Genomic DNA, 14,470 nt, shown 5'->3' with positions numbered 1-14,470 from the left:
ATCCCCCCTTGCCCAGCCCTCACGAACACATCCCAGTTTGTCCACAACCCTCAAGAAATGACACTCAGAGGTGGATTGACTGTATGATCCATAAAACTTCTAAGCTCCCACACTCCAAGTGCTGTTTCTGAATTCCCTCTCTTGTGCAATTGGTTTAGGAGCTAAACACAGAAGTTTATATTTATTCCTATTAAATTCCATTATTTTTAGCCTGAGCCCGTGGCCCAAAGCTGGTAAGAGCTTTCTGAATTATAATCGCTATGCTTAGTGTCCTTAGACATTAGAGAATCTCTGAAAAGCCATCTGTCACATGGAGAGAGTGTAAACCCATTCTGTGGAAGTTCTAAGATTCTAGATCAACGTAAGAAAAAAATTTCCTGCTAGTTCAACCAGCGGGAGACTGCCTTCAAGACGAACAGCAGAGTCTTGCAGACAACCCTTTCAAGTTACCTCTACAGCAAGGGTCACAAGCTCTTGGTTGTTTGGGGAATGCAGTACTAGCTAGCATTCATCGACCCATCTACTTAGTAAGCACAGGCACTGTTCTGTTCTAAATGCTCACATGCTTTTATTCATTTACAGCAAAGGGAAGAACTCTGTGTCCAGGCTCTTGCAATTTGGTCAACTGGAGCTTAGCAGGATGGAATTACCTACTCTGGACTAGGGCCAGGACACAACCTCAGAAGCTACCAGATACATAATCCACAGAGTTATACAGACCCTTGGTTTTACAACCCAATTGTAAGATGAGGCCCTGTGTGGGCAGAGAGTTTCCGATCACAAGATTGGGGCTGGCTGAGAAAAGCTCCCCCCCCCCCCGCCCCCGTACTGGATACCGAAATAACCATTCTGGCATTCCTTCCCTCAGGTCCTTCCAGCCCAGCTCAAAATCCACCTCATCCTGGAAACTGTCCTTGTAGCTATCTAGTGGCTCAGAGTATCAGCCACACACTAGGAGTGTCCTGAAAACGTGTGGAACTGGTTAACTACCACGCAACCTACCTGGTTTCCAAATACGTAGCAAGAATCAGCTGCTTATTGCCAACACTACGGTCTAATCGAGTGAATTATGCATAGAATACCTGTGTCTGAAGAGCTGATGTCCTCACCTCCTCATCCATCCTTTGAGCAAAGGAGTTACCTTTCGGTCAATTCACTAAATGAGGAACAACATAGAATTGGGGTGGAGGGGGACATAATATGAAGGCTCCAACTGATCTGGGCTCCAGACCTGGCTTGCCCACTGACCATGCCGTCCAGACTAAAGTCCTTAACCTCTCAGAAGCTCAGGTTTTATTTGTAAAAGTGGAGATAATCAATTCAATTCAATCCCAATACAGAAAAATCACTAAGGGGTGAAGGGACTCTACTCCACAGGCTGCCGTAAAGATTTAGAGATAATGAGCGAAGGTGCTTTCATCTGTAGAACCACAACCAGATGTTCATTTGTTTTCAAGTCCATCATTTCTAGACAGTGGTATGTACCTCGTGATGCCCAATTTCCCACTGCTAATGGGACGCTGCAGAAATGAAGGTACTTCCCTTAATGGTCCCGTTTGGGAAATAAATTTACAAAGGATCCTCTGTCTTAGGTCTTGAGGTGACTAGACAGAAAATTTAAACTGATAAACAAACACTTTTACTTCTAACACTCATCTAAATCTAAACTTACATTCACAGGGTCAATAACTTTCATATTCTAGTTTGGTTCAGGGGAATAATCCCAAACCTAAATGAATGCCTAAAATGAAAGAGAGAAGGGAATTCTTGTTTGCTAAAATTATACTGTGTATCATGTGTGCTTCAGTTTCCATCATTAACATTTTTTTTCCTACAGGTTCCTTTTTTTCCTGAAACTATTCCTACCCACACCATAATAAATTCCAAAAAGAACTATTATCAGAGACCCAAATATTGCTGCTAAGTGCCCCAATAGCCATACTCCCTACATGGATCATCCTTTTACAATTACCCACGGACACTGCCAGCAGGGTAGCATGAGTACAGTGGAATGACATCATTTGTATATTCGACCAATACGCATTAATACTAGCGCCTGGGGGAAGAAGGGAGAGAGACAGTCAAATAAAGGTGCTTCTAACACCAACTCTAATCAAGGAACGTACGAGTACATACAAAGGATATGACATAGGACACAGGAATCTGCTGCTCCTGTCATCTGAGTTCCTATGGGGCTCCCGTAATGTAACCATCTCACCCACTTATGGATGATTTAAGAGCTCTTAAATAAAAGAGTTAGTTTTAACTAACCCTCATGATTAATAAAACACCACCGATCATGAAGGTCACAAAAAAAGCCATCCCGCTTGTTTTCGCCAATGACTTAATACTCTATGAGGCAAGAGGAAAAGAGCTGGACTAGAAGTTAGGACTCTGTCTCCACCTCAGCAACCCAGGACCGCATAATACTTACAGCCCCTGTTGCCTCAGTTTTCACCATTAACTCTGAATGAGGCCAACTTAGTCATTCATCACCTTGTGTTCCCATGGACTCTACACCCCAGTGTCCTGAGGGCAGGGACTGTTACACTCACCACAGTATCCCCAGTACTAGCATAATAAATACTGACATAATAAATACTCAAAGAAAGAAAGACTAAACCCACAACCAGATGACAGGAACACTCTTTGATAACAACATGACTGAACTTATCATCAAGCTTTCCATGAGACGGGACTGAGTTTCAGCTCCCTTTCCATTCCTCACCCTGACTCTGGCCAAGGTCTAATGAGTGGTAAGAGCCCAAAGGATGTCACCAAATTAGGAAGATCTAAGAAGGCAGCCTTAAGCCGGCAGTTTGGATAACCAAGAATTGGCTGTCTGATCCAATTTCTTATTTATTAATCATGATTACTGACAACCAAAAGTCCTTCAGTGTTAAAGGGACAAATATCGTTTGGGTCGCTTAGAAGGTAAACTTCTTCTACCACAAACCTACCTTATTTTGAGATACAATATTGTAAGAGAAGCAGAAGGTGACAGCTCTAAGAAAAACCATACAGGAAGCAAAGTAGTGAGGAGGTAAAGACCAGAAGCCAAAGAAGTGGCCAAGGAAGAAATTCAAAGAGTTGAAAAATGGTAGCAAAGCAAATTTGAGTGAGTTGGTGAATGAAAAAGGCAACATATAGGGAGTGGCACTGAGAAGAAAGCTAAGACAAAAGATTTCTAAGCACTCAGGAGAATGTGGAAGTAGACACAGGTGGGTGCCATTTTAGTGTTTAAAAAAAGAGAATCACATAGTTGGAATGGTATTTGCAGTAGACGATTCAACCAAGCATTTGATGGTTCAAAGGTCACTGAGATCTTAGTGAAAGCCCAAATTTTTCTCAAGAGAAAAACTGCCCTCCAACAAAAAGGGTAGGAAAAGGGAAGCTTTACTTCCAAAGTGAAGTGGTACATGAAATCCAAAGCCAACCACCTCCCTGTGAACCACGTTTCAAGCACTGTATTTGAAGCTTTCACCGATAGGACCTTATTTAATCATTGCAATACCCTCACTGGGTATCATCCCCACCTTATGAGGTCCAGAGGCCTAAAGAAGTTGACCAAAGCCAAATACTTAACAGAATTTGAATGTAAGAATCATTTGTCCTGAGAGAATGTACATTCCATGGGACTGTCAGACACACTACACCCTTACTGGACAGTAGGCTGGAGGCTGGATTTCACAGGGAGAGAATATAGGCAGCGCTCTAGCCTCAGCTCTGTCCATGACCAACACCATCAAGCATAGTCTAATTAATTCCTAATGAATACTGATGATACTGACTCACCTCCCTGGGTAGTTGGGAGGAATGTCAGGCACTAATGATGGTTAATCGCTTTTGCATATGTAAAGTGGGGCAAGTTATTATTTTCCTACCATTTCAGATACTAGCCAAACTTGCTAACAAGTGGCTTGAGAAACACAGGTGAAGATCAGCAGCCTGATTTTGAACGCAGCCTCCAGGGAGGTGGAACTGTAGAACGTAAGTCACTGTCAAAGAGAGAGCAGAACTTTCAGGGAATTCTGACACAGAGAATTGAGGCCACATCTGCCAGTGAGCTTTGGTGTCATATACTCCAATTGCCAACAGGTTCCCTCTAATTTCAGCAAGAAGGAATGGATAATTAGTCCCTCTCATTTTCAAAAATCACTTCCATATCAACAGGCTCCATCAAAAAGCCAAGCCCCTGATGCTGGGCACCCCATTAGAAGACTTAGCATTGCCTTCCTGAGATTCCCTGATTAATTCTCAGCCCTAAGTACGTGCCCAGGTGACAGCTCAAGAAAGGCTTTGATTGATTTCATGCTATGCAGCTCTGTATTACCAGCCTTTAGGGGAATCACCTTCCCCATCCCCTTAATGAATCTGTCAGCCTTTGAGAACAGAAATCCGTGCCTCTTCCTTTCCCCCATCACCACCACCAGTGAAGCTAATCACCGCTCTCCTTCACGAGTAGACTGCATCAGAAGGACATGGCCCTACACTCAGGTCCAGACATCCTGTCCCATCTGACCATTCCAAAGTGAAGGTCTGACATTAACAGTACACTCATGCAGGAAGCATGTGTTGGATGACATGACTTGCAGCCTGAGTCACAGACCCCTGGGAATTGGACAATTTAACCTCAGGAAATATATTTCAAACCCGGAAACCGAAGCTTTTTTCCTGCTCTATGAGAAAAAAAAAAAAATGCCACAAGAGTTAGCAGTAAATAGCTGTCAGTAAGCATTTCAAAAGGAAAACGTGTAAGCCCTTTCCCAGCTATAGCAGTCAAAGAAAGCCCCACAATTAACGCCCCCAATTCCAATGGGTCTGTAGATTGAACATACATGACAAAGACTCACCAATCATATTGCTGACTAAAAACAAAATAAAACAAAACCAATACCCAGAAAATGATACTCTTTAGTCACTACGTTGTGGATACCATCACTTTCTTAGTTGCTAAGAGTCACCACCAGATTATCACGATGCCTTGGCATTTTAAATGATAATTAGTACAAATTCAAAATCAAAAGTAGACAGTTCATATTTTAAATGATATCAACACGCAAGATAAATACATACAATGCGTTTGGCCAATCCTTACGACAAGCATTTCAAGAAGGTCCATCTCGGCCCCATGCCCGAAGGAATGCCTACAAATGGGCCTCATACAATCCGAACGCTGGTTCCCTGGGTGGCAAGTCTATGGGTGGTGCCTGGGGTGTCATCCTTCTTACAAAAGGACAGTGGAGACTCACTCAATGTTTCACAGCTTGTTGCAGGCCAACTTAATGATATGTTGGCTCTGGACTGACTCGAGTCCCAGCAGCTCATCTGCCCAGATGCAGCTCCTTTGGCTGATCCGGAATTCTAATTCTGCTGCATCAGAAAAGGCCCTCTCCGCTCCGCGTACGGCATTTCCCCGAAAATAAGACCTCGCCGGACCATCAGCTCTAATGCGCCTTTTGGAGCAAAAATTAATATAAGACCTGGTTTTATATTATAGTAAAATATGACTGGGTCTTATATTAATTTTTGCTCCAAAAGACGCATTAGAGCTGATGGTCCGGCGAGGTCTTATTTTCGGGGAAACGCAGTGCACGCAGAGAAATGGTCCTGGATCTCCTTCTCCAGCTTCTATGACTTAGGAGGCTCCTCTCATCGTGGCCATTCCCCGTCTACCCTAGACAGCACGCTGGGGTACAGAAGCAACAGGCAAATCCACAATTTACTTCTGATTGGCTAATACGCTAATTAGTAAGGCAAACTGGCCCCAAGATGGTATTTGAAAGTGCTGCAATGTGAAGGCCAAGTCCTGCTCTGGTTCTTGCACTACACGCACAAATGCTCTCTAAAGACCAACTGATCCACATCGATCTATCTCATCAGCACTCGCCTCAGAGGATCCAACATCTACGCGCCAGCAAGTCCAGAAGGAAAAACCTCCTGTTTCCTGTCAACTTAGGGTGACCGAGAACACAATTCATCACAACACACTTGGTCCCTTTCCATCATCTCAACCATCAGAAATCAGGGTATCACTTTTGTGTGAGGGTACTGGGTCGGGCCTATCTGCCTTTTAAATACACATGTCTAATGGATCTAAACATACAGACCCTGACATACTACCCAAGTCATATAGGATTGTTTTCTGAGTCCCAAAACATGATCATGAAACTCCTTGGGAGCAGACATACAGCTTGTGTGACCAGTAGGACCGAGACAGGGGCATGTAGCATTAACACAGGACAAAAGTGAGACAACACAGAACAACAGAGAGAACCAACCTGTTTGTTCCAGTACCTTTCTGATTCCAGTTGCCTTAGAGAAAGTTTATTCCAGGAGCTCTGAATAACTGCTTTTATTAAATTATGCTTTTATGTGAGGGCATGAGCATACTAAGAAACATCCCGTCAGTCACTGGATTTTCTACAAGGATGGTGGGGTATCCATTGCAACATTAAGGTTTCTCTTCACAAAGACCCCAAAGGAAAGTTCAATCATAAACAAAATGCTGTGTGTTTTTTACCTTGTGGTTAGTTGTCTAGGCCTTGGCTTTCCTCAGTGGCTGCCAAGGAGCAGTGAGCCACACTGGCAGGCCCCTCAGAGAAAGCACGGAGGCTATTTTGGTCGGCAAGTTTGGTTTCATTCTTAAACCCACTCTAGGTCCCTACCTCTAGTCCCTTCTTTTTTTTCCTTCTTTTCCCCACTTTTAATTTATGCTATTTTACAGCCTTGCAAGCTGCCTTAAGTTCATTCTGAAACAAGATAGGGTAGAAATATGAATGGGGAAATTATTTCTGTTTTATAATGCCCCCTCCCCCCACCATGTGCCAGGCACTAGAGCTATGAAATAAATGGGTTACCCTCCCTGCCCTCAAGAAGCACCCTTCCAGCAAGGAGACAGATAAGTAAGTTATCCTTCAAGACTTCAAGCCCCTTGGGAGGGAGGCCTGGCCTGCCCTCCCCCCTCTCCCTCCTCAGAACTTCTGCACGTAGCACCTTTGCTCACTCACCACATAGGAATGATTTGTTTACGTGTCTATCACCCTCGTGGGTTTGTGAGATCCGTGCCTTTAATCAGTTTTCGATCCTGGGTGCTTAACAGGATGTCATCGGAAATGCTCCCCCAAAATAATGCTTGAATAGATGCCTAAAATAATGAGTCCATGGGTGAATAAATGAACAACTAAATGAATATAAGATGTCAAAGGAGGAATAAACAAAGTGCCGTTGGAACACAGAAATAGGAGTAGATGCTGTGTCTCGGGTCAACAAGCGCCTCAGGGAGGTGACGTTTAGGCTGGTCTTAAAGCCGGAGTAGGACTCACCGGGCTAATTACCAGAAAAGCACAGGGAGGCCTGTTCAGAAAAGATGTCCATGGAGGAGAAGTGGTGAAGAAAGGGCAAAGTGAGAAAGCAGAATGGTTGGGGCAGAGGCTGGGAAAGTGAGCTCAGTGAGATGGCAAGGGGCCTCACACACTGTGACAAAAGGTTTGGACTGTTTCATACAAAGGCAACAGGGAATTAGGGGGTGAAGAACAAGTAATTTCATAAAGTTGGAATCAGAATTTTTTAATCAAAAGCATTTTCAGTGTGGCCCAAGGCCAGAACAGTTCTCTAGACAAATTCAAGTGTTATAATGTGGCACATCCCTTAAGCATTTCCAATTTATAAAGGCGTTTTAATGCACCATAACATAATGACAGTTTATAAAGGTGTGCTTGTTTAAACAGCCCAGAGCCACAGGATTAACTGTTAGGTACCAAGGCACACAGCTCTTCCAGTAAACACTCATCAGACTTTGCCTTCAAGCACTCTACATTATTTCCCCGGTCCCTAAAGAGGGCTGTGCGGTCATCCCTACACCTAGCCTGGGGACTAGAATGTTTACGCTCACACGGAGACACCCACATCTGTGAATGGCCAGAGTGGAAACAGTACCTAATGCCCCCATGAGCAAATGTACCAACTAACCAAAACTACATGACGTTGTGTGTTCACAAACGTCCACTGGTTCCCAGGGTTCACTGACACAACTGAGTCCCCACCCTTCAAGTGAGAAACATAATCTGCCATTTAATGATGACACAATGATGGAGCAGCTACAAAACAGGTCTTACACAAAGACGGATGCAAATTCAGGGGCCCATTAGAGAACCTGGCTGGAGTAGCACCCAAAGTTGGCCCATCATCCTAGGCTTCTCCCATCGTTTCTGAGGCAACTCATCACTAAGAATACCCACTCATCCCTCACCTCTCAACTGTATCCCCTCCACACCTCTCCACCCCACTAACTCTGCTTCTCTCTTACAGGCAGAAGCTCCCCTCTCTGTGAGCTGGGCTGTCACGTATGCCCCCACATGCCCACTGCTGCCAACAACCTGGTTCTGCCAGGTTCCCAAGTTTGGATATACATCGGGATGACATACGTGACTTCTTAAAAAGAAAGATCCCACCTTGAATGCCAGAAATACTAAATCAGCATCCTTAGGAGATGTATTTGTAGCAAGACTCTCCCAGGCTTTTCCTAAAATGCAAATATAACTTTTATCATACACTCATTTGAGATCTTTCGGCAGATCCCCATCCCCTCCAGGACCCAACTGCATAATAGGGTCCCAAAGCCCTAACTGCCTGATCCCAGCCTGCTTCTCAGTGCCTGTCCAGTCCCTGACCTTCCGGCCAGACCAGCAGTCCAAGGTGCCCAGACACAGCAGGCTGCCTGCTTCATGCCTTCAGCCACCTGGGTCAGATGCTTCTCTCCCCAGTTACTCCACCTAATGAATGTCTATGGTTCCTTTCAAAACGAAAGCAAAGCCACCTACCTCTCCTCCGGGAAGCCTTAGTCATTTCTCCGCTCAGAAAGTCATTTGTGTGTCCCCACGCACCTCAAACAAACTTCCAATACCATACTTGGTACACTTCATCATGATTTCTCTTATGATACTGTCTCGGGGCCGGCCCAGTGGCTCAGGTGGTTGGAGCTCCGTGCTCCTAACGCCGAGGGCTTCCGGTTCGATTCCCACATTGGCCAGTGGGCTCTCAACCACAAGGTTGCCGGTTCAATTCCCACTAGGGATGGTGGGTTCTGCTCCCTGCAACTAGGATTGAACACGGCACCTTGAGCTGAGCTGCCACTGAGCTCCCGGATGGTTCAGCTGGTTGGAGCACGTCCTCTCAACCACAAGGTTGCTGGTTCGACTCCCACAATGGATGGTGGGCTGCACCCCTACAACTAACAATAGCAACTGGACCTGGAGCTGAGCTGTGCCTTCCACAATTAAGACTGAAAGGACAACAACTTGAATTGGAAAAAATCCTGGAAATACACACTGTTCCCCAATAAAGTCCCGCCAATGAAGTCCTGTTCCCCTTCCCCAACAAAATCTTTAAAAAAAGAAAAGAAAAAAGAAAAGATACTGTCTTCCAGCTAATCAGCAAGTTCCTTGGCATTCCTACATTGAACATTTCTCAATACCAGACAAGTTGTTGGAACGCAACTGATGTTTGCTCGATGTTTTCCTTCATGGATATGCCTAGAGTTGCAGGGACCACGCCGTGCATCTGGAGAGTCTATATGGAAAAGCAGTTCAATACACACGTATATAAAACATATGTAGGGTTTTGGAATCCCAAAGAGTTTGAATTTTGAGTTCTCCACTTATTAGCTGTGTCTCAGGATTTTCTTTTGTTTTTGTTTTTTTCTGTGCAAAATGGGAATTAATCATTTTACCTGGTGCAAAAATTAAATGAGCTGATGATCCATGCAAAAGTACAGTTTCTCAAAGTCACAGGCGTTATTACGTACATTACTTATCTGCAGCTTGCATATTAGAAGGCATGTGTACACGCACGTATGTCTTGGAACTGTGCCTGACACAGGTTCTCAAATAACTGTTAAACAAATGTATATAACTGTAATTAATAATTACCGCTAATGTATCTGTCTTTCCTGCTATTCTGCAAATTTTCAGAGGCAGGGACTCTGTCCCATTTATTTCTGTACCTCATCCCCACTCTGGCTCAATAAATTGTTCAATTCAGTTTAACATAAAATATTAATACAATTTTTATGACTATTAAGAAATTCATCCTTGTCTAAGGAATCACAAAGACAGCCTTAGGCATACTCAAGAACAAATTAAAAAACCCACTGGCTTGGAAATCTTCCTCCTGTCTGCAAAACCCTAACTAGCAGGCCTCCAGGCTCAACATTAACTCTTCCGGCCACCACCTCAATGCAGGGCCTGTCGCCTCCTGAGGCACAATCGGAGGTCTTCCTCATGATACCCCCCCCCCCCCCCCCCCCAGTCTGTGGCATCCCAGCCCTGCTGCTCCACCTGGGAGATAGGCAGGCAGCAGGAGCAGGAGCCTGCCTTTTCAGCTCACAGCCAGTTCACCCCCCAGGGGGTTCGGGGGCACAGTCAGGAGATGTGTCAGGTTACCACAAAAATAACAGAGGACCTACACTACACCAGGCAGGCCTGCAGGCCAAGTGCAGGAAGAAAGAGGTGAAAAATAAAGAAGCCCAGGAGAAGAAAAGAAGTAGACATTTGAGTTTGAGAAACAGAGAAACTGGGTTTTAAGTAATGTACTTTAAATTTATAACTACACTCAACATCATTACTACAGCCCCTATAATAACTCATTCATTTAGTATCCAGTCCAGAGCAGCTTATATTTATATTATACTTAACTTTGAATGTGCTTTAAAAAATGTTATTTTAGGGCAAGTGGGGGATGGGTTTTTTTTGGGTAAGTTTGCTTATTTAATGCTCTCTATAAAAGTCAGATTTGGGTCAGTGAAGGTTTTGACAAGTATTCCCATTCAACAAATTCCTGATATTACTCAGCTTTAATTTTTTCAAAACTAAATCCAAACATGACAGAGCTAATTAGGTCTGTTGAAGGAGGGGCAGACCTTTAAGGAAAAAGGCTAGTAAAAAGCATTTATGCATTTTTGTTTTCCTAAAATGAAATCAAAGTTCACTCCCGTGCTGCCCTTTTGCAGGAACCCTGCTGGCTTGATGTGGTCTGACCCAGCCTGGGCACTTCAAATAAAGTTAACTTCAATCACCGGAGCCAGTTAGCAGGTTACTGATTCTCCATCCCCTGTTCTTTCATCTGGTTTTACTCCATATACTGTGCCCCTTTAATTCGCTTCTAGCGACTGTTTTATAAGAGGGTGGGTAAAGACCCAGTTACAAAAAACGATGCCATGCTTCGGCTGGGCAGGTAAACCCCAAAACCAGACCATACACCTGGTGGATGAAGTTTCCCATCGTAATCCCTCAAGTGGGAGACTTGCTGGGAGCGCCCTGGCAGGGGAGGGCAGAGCTCAACTCGAACAGGCGCAGTAGATTCATTCCCAGCCGGAAGGTGTTGAAAAGGACGAAGATTAAAAAAAAATTCCAAACCCCAAAAATGGGTTCTCTACGTTATTTTAAAACAGTTCATTCTGATAGGGAAAGGCGCCCCACTGTCACATTATTTTGTAGTTACTGATTTAGGTTTCCATTTAAAAATCAGAACTATGAGTATTTTAAGGTACAGCAGAGTTCTGAACAGGACTCGATTGCAAATGCTCCAGAAAGCAGGGGTAGGGGATGGGGTGGGGTTCAAAATGACAATTTTTAGTGGCAGCCAGACCAGCAGCTGGTAGACATGCAGACAGGCAGATTCTGTGGGGTTTTTTGTTTGTTGGTTGGTTGAATATTTAAGAAATAACCCTCTCCCAATCAAATCAATAAAAACTTCAGAGAAAGAACTTAACTACCAGCAGAATTTGAGTTCTGTACCTTTAGAAGAAAACCATATAAACAGTGAAATGAACGGCAGTTCCATTCTGGCCTTAAAAACCAGAAACGAGTCTAGTTCCCGGAAGAGAGGATCTCATCCACCTCACTTCTCGTCCTGCGGTCAGAATTCACACAGTTCATGCGGGACACATCACACCGTGCAATTATCAATCAGCATTGCCATTGCTAAAAGATCTTTAGGAACCCTAATTTTTACCATAAAAGCTCTCATTATTATCCCAGTTCTCTTTGCTTGGTCAGCGTGCCTGGTCACTTACAGGAGGATGAGAAAAAACCGGAGACTCAGCTCATCTTTCCCCAGCCGTGTCTCCCAGGGAGCCGTTCGTGACTCCACAGCGCATTGCCACGCCACTGCGCTGGCTGACCAGGTTTAAAATTAGCTGAGCCCTGAAGAGCCACCGGTAACCTTCTGACAAGGTTAGCCAGCAGAGCAGAGCCCGGCTCAGGGAGGGACATTAATAAGAAGCCAAGCGGAGCCTTTCAGCAAGCCCATTAGGGCCTCTCGGAACCCCAGCCGCCTGGGAGCCTCGAGAGGCCGGCTCACCAGGCAGGCTCACTAGCACGAGGAGGCTGAGCCAGGCTCATATTTTTATCCCACCAAGTCAGCAGCTTCCTTCACAGGTGACAAACACAACTCCCGAATGTGTTTCTCCAAGTTTAAATTCTACATACTGGGCTACTGATTATACAGTAATTTTTAAAAGTTTAAACTGGACTTTTAAAATACAATATTTATGGAACACTTCTAATTATAAAGTTAATACTCATAGATGATCCCAAAAGTGGGGCATATAGAAAACCTACAGAGGAGAAAAATAAACTTTCCCCCAGTCCTTCAAACAGTAGTCAGTGTTAACAATGCATTTTGATATATTTTCTTGCACGAACGTATTCTTATTTCCTTTAGTTTTGGGTCCTTTTATTGCCCACCTAACATTTCACATTCAGCATTTTCATGAGTTCTGAAATAGTCTTTGTATTTGTGATTTTTAAGAGGTAGAGTATTCTGTGTTGTGAATATACCATTATGTGGCTGCTTCCCCATCGTCCGACATTTAGATTTTGCCCAACTTTTCGCTAAGGGTAGGGGAAACACCATTGTCATCATTTCCTAAGGACAGAGTCCTAGAGTCCAAGGGCAGGAAAAATGTGAGGCCACTCATGCAGACTGGGGAACCCATGAAGATAAGAACTGGGCCTGTCACACTGCAGGTGTTTCTTGAATAAAGAAAAGTGTCTCAGTACTTTCCAAGCAGACAATCCTCAATTCGAATGTGACACTTTCCAAGCACCTACAGGGAGACCATCAGGCCCAGCACTCAAAGGTCCCCCTGGCAGTGAGATAAAGGCATCGACCTAACACCTCTGAACACCTGTCAAAGGTAACTCAGATGCTGCGCCCCCCACCCCCACCCCCACCCCGGCCTCCGCCAACACCTCACTGGTGCGGCCAGACTGCTTGTTTACAATAGTGAAATACTTCCACACACGCTGGTGAAGAGTCAGTGGCCCAAGCCCGCTGAATGCCCATCCCCACGGCTCCTCACTATCCAACAAGTACAGGTAAGTGCCTCCAGTGCTTTCCGCTGTGTCAACATTCGTTCTGTTCGTTCATTATTTTAAAACCACCCCTGTTCATAGATCTATAACTCAAGACTTGCTTTTTAAATTTTGTTAACCCTCCCCTCCAACCAGCTCTGCAGACACCACCGTTTAAAATCTCAATAATCATCACTTAAGCGCTGTTTCTTAAATTCATTAAACTCCCTCGTATTTTTTTAAAAAAACGAAAGTAGACAATGAACAGGAAGCACTTACTTGCCAAGATACCGAACAGGGGGCGTCTCCCACTAAGTTATTCTCTACAAAGCACAGGGAGGTGGATTAGGCAAAGATGAATGCCATCATCGTAAGAGTCATGGACCTCGTACTAAAAGCAGTGATAGCGATTCCCCCAGGATAAGAGCTATCTGCTTCAATCCCATGAGACTTTGAGGACCCCTCAAATCATCAAGTGTATTCTTAAAAAGCTAAAGCAAAAATGCTGAAATGCTAAAATCTAGGGAAGAAGTAGGAGCATCAAGTAGCGCCTATCCTACGCCCAGACATCTATTATACCGACAAAAGCAGTATCGGGGGGCTGAGCATGTTGCTATGTACTTGGAGGCATGATCTCTACCTTAGCTCTCTTTGCTAAGCTAAACTATTTTCTGGGGGAGGGAACAGGTAACTAGAAAGTGGAACAGAGTTCTGTTTCCTCTAAATATTTGTGTCCACGCTCTACTGGGGAAGCCAGGCTGGAACACAAGCCAGGAAAGGGAAGAAAGACCAACCAGGCGCCTGTCAAATCAGCCTTTGAAAACCAACAAAGTGCTGCTAGCCCGGACCCATTGCTGTCCAGCCCAGCAGCTGGGATGAAGGGCCAGCTGGAATCAAGTCGAAGACAATGCCCACCACATCTCTACTAAAGAAGAATGCACTTCCAATTCCAAGTCACCATGGGAGCTAAAGGATGAGCTGTGGCTTCTCTGCCAAATCAGCAAAATCCTAATTGATGGACACAAAAATATTTGGCTCATAAAATCAAATATAATGGCAAAAGTTTAAGAAAATACCTTGTAGGAGCAACTGGAAATAATATTCACGGCTAATAT

General features: G+C 44.4%; 1 protein-coding gene across 6 annotated transcripts in view; it reads right to left on the bottom strand.

Annotated features, from left to right (window-relative positions):
* Positions 1-14,470, bottom strand: part of TEAD1 (TEA domain transcription factor 1) — a 255,589-nt gene that overhangs the window by 179,249 nt on the left and 61,870 nt on the right. The window contains exon 1 of one of the 6 annotated variants that reach the window (XM_088791643.1): positions 12,074-12,095. The exons of the other annotated variants lie outside the window; for them this stretch is intronic. The gene's annotated coding sequence lies outside the window, so the exon portion shown is untranslated. Of the gene's footprint in view, positions 1-12,073; positions 12,096-14,470 lie in introns of those variants that run through there. 6 annotated transcript variants of the gene reach the window in all.

Source organism: Rhinolophus sinicus, chromosome 14, assembly GCF_057876585.1.
Source record: "Rhinolophus sinicus isolate RSI-liver-muscle chromosome 14, RSI-T2T, whole genome shotgun sequence".
NCBI classification, from domain to species: Eukaryota; Metazoa; Chordata; class Mammalia; order Chiroptera; family Rhinolophidae; genus Rhinolophus; species Rhinolophus sinicus.
The sequence above is the reverse complement of the archived record's forward strand: the minus strand, read 5'-3'. Positions and strand labels throughout refer to the sequence as shown.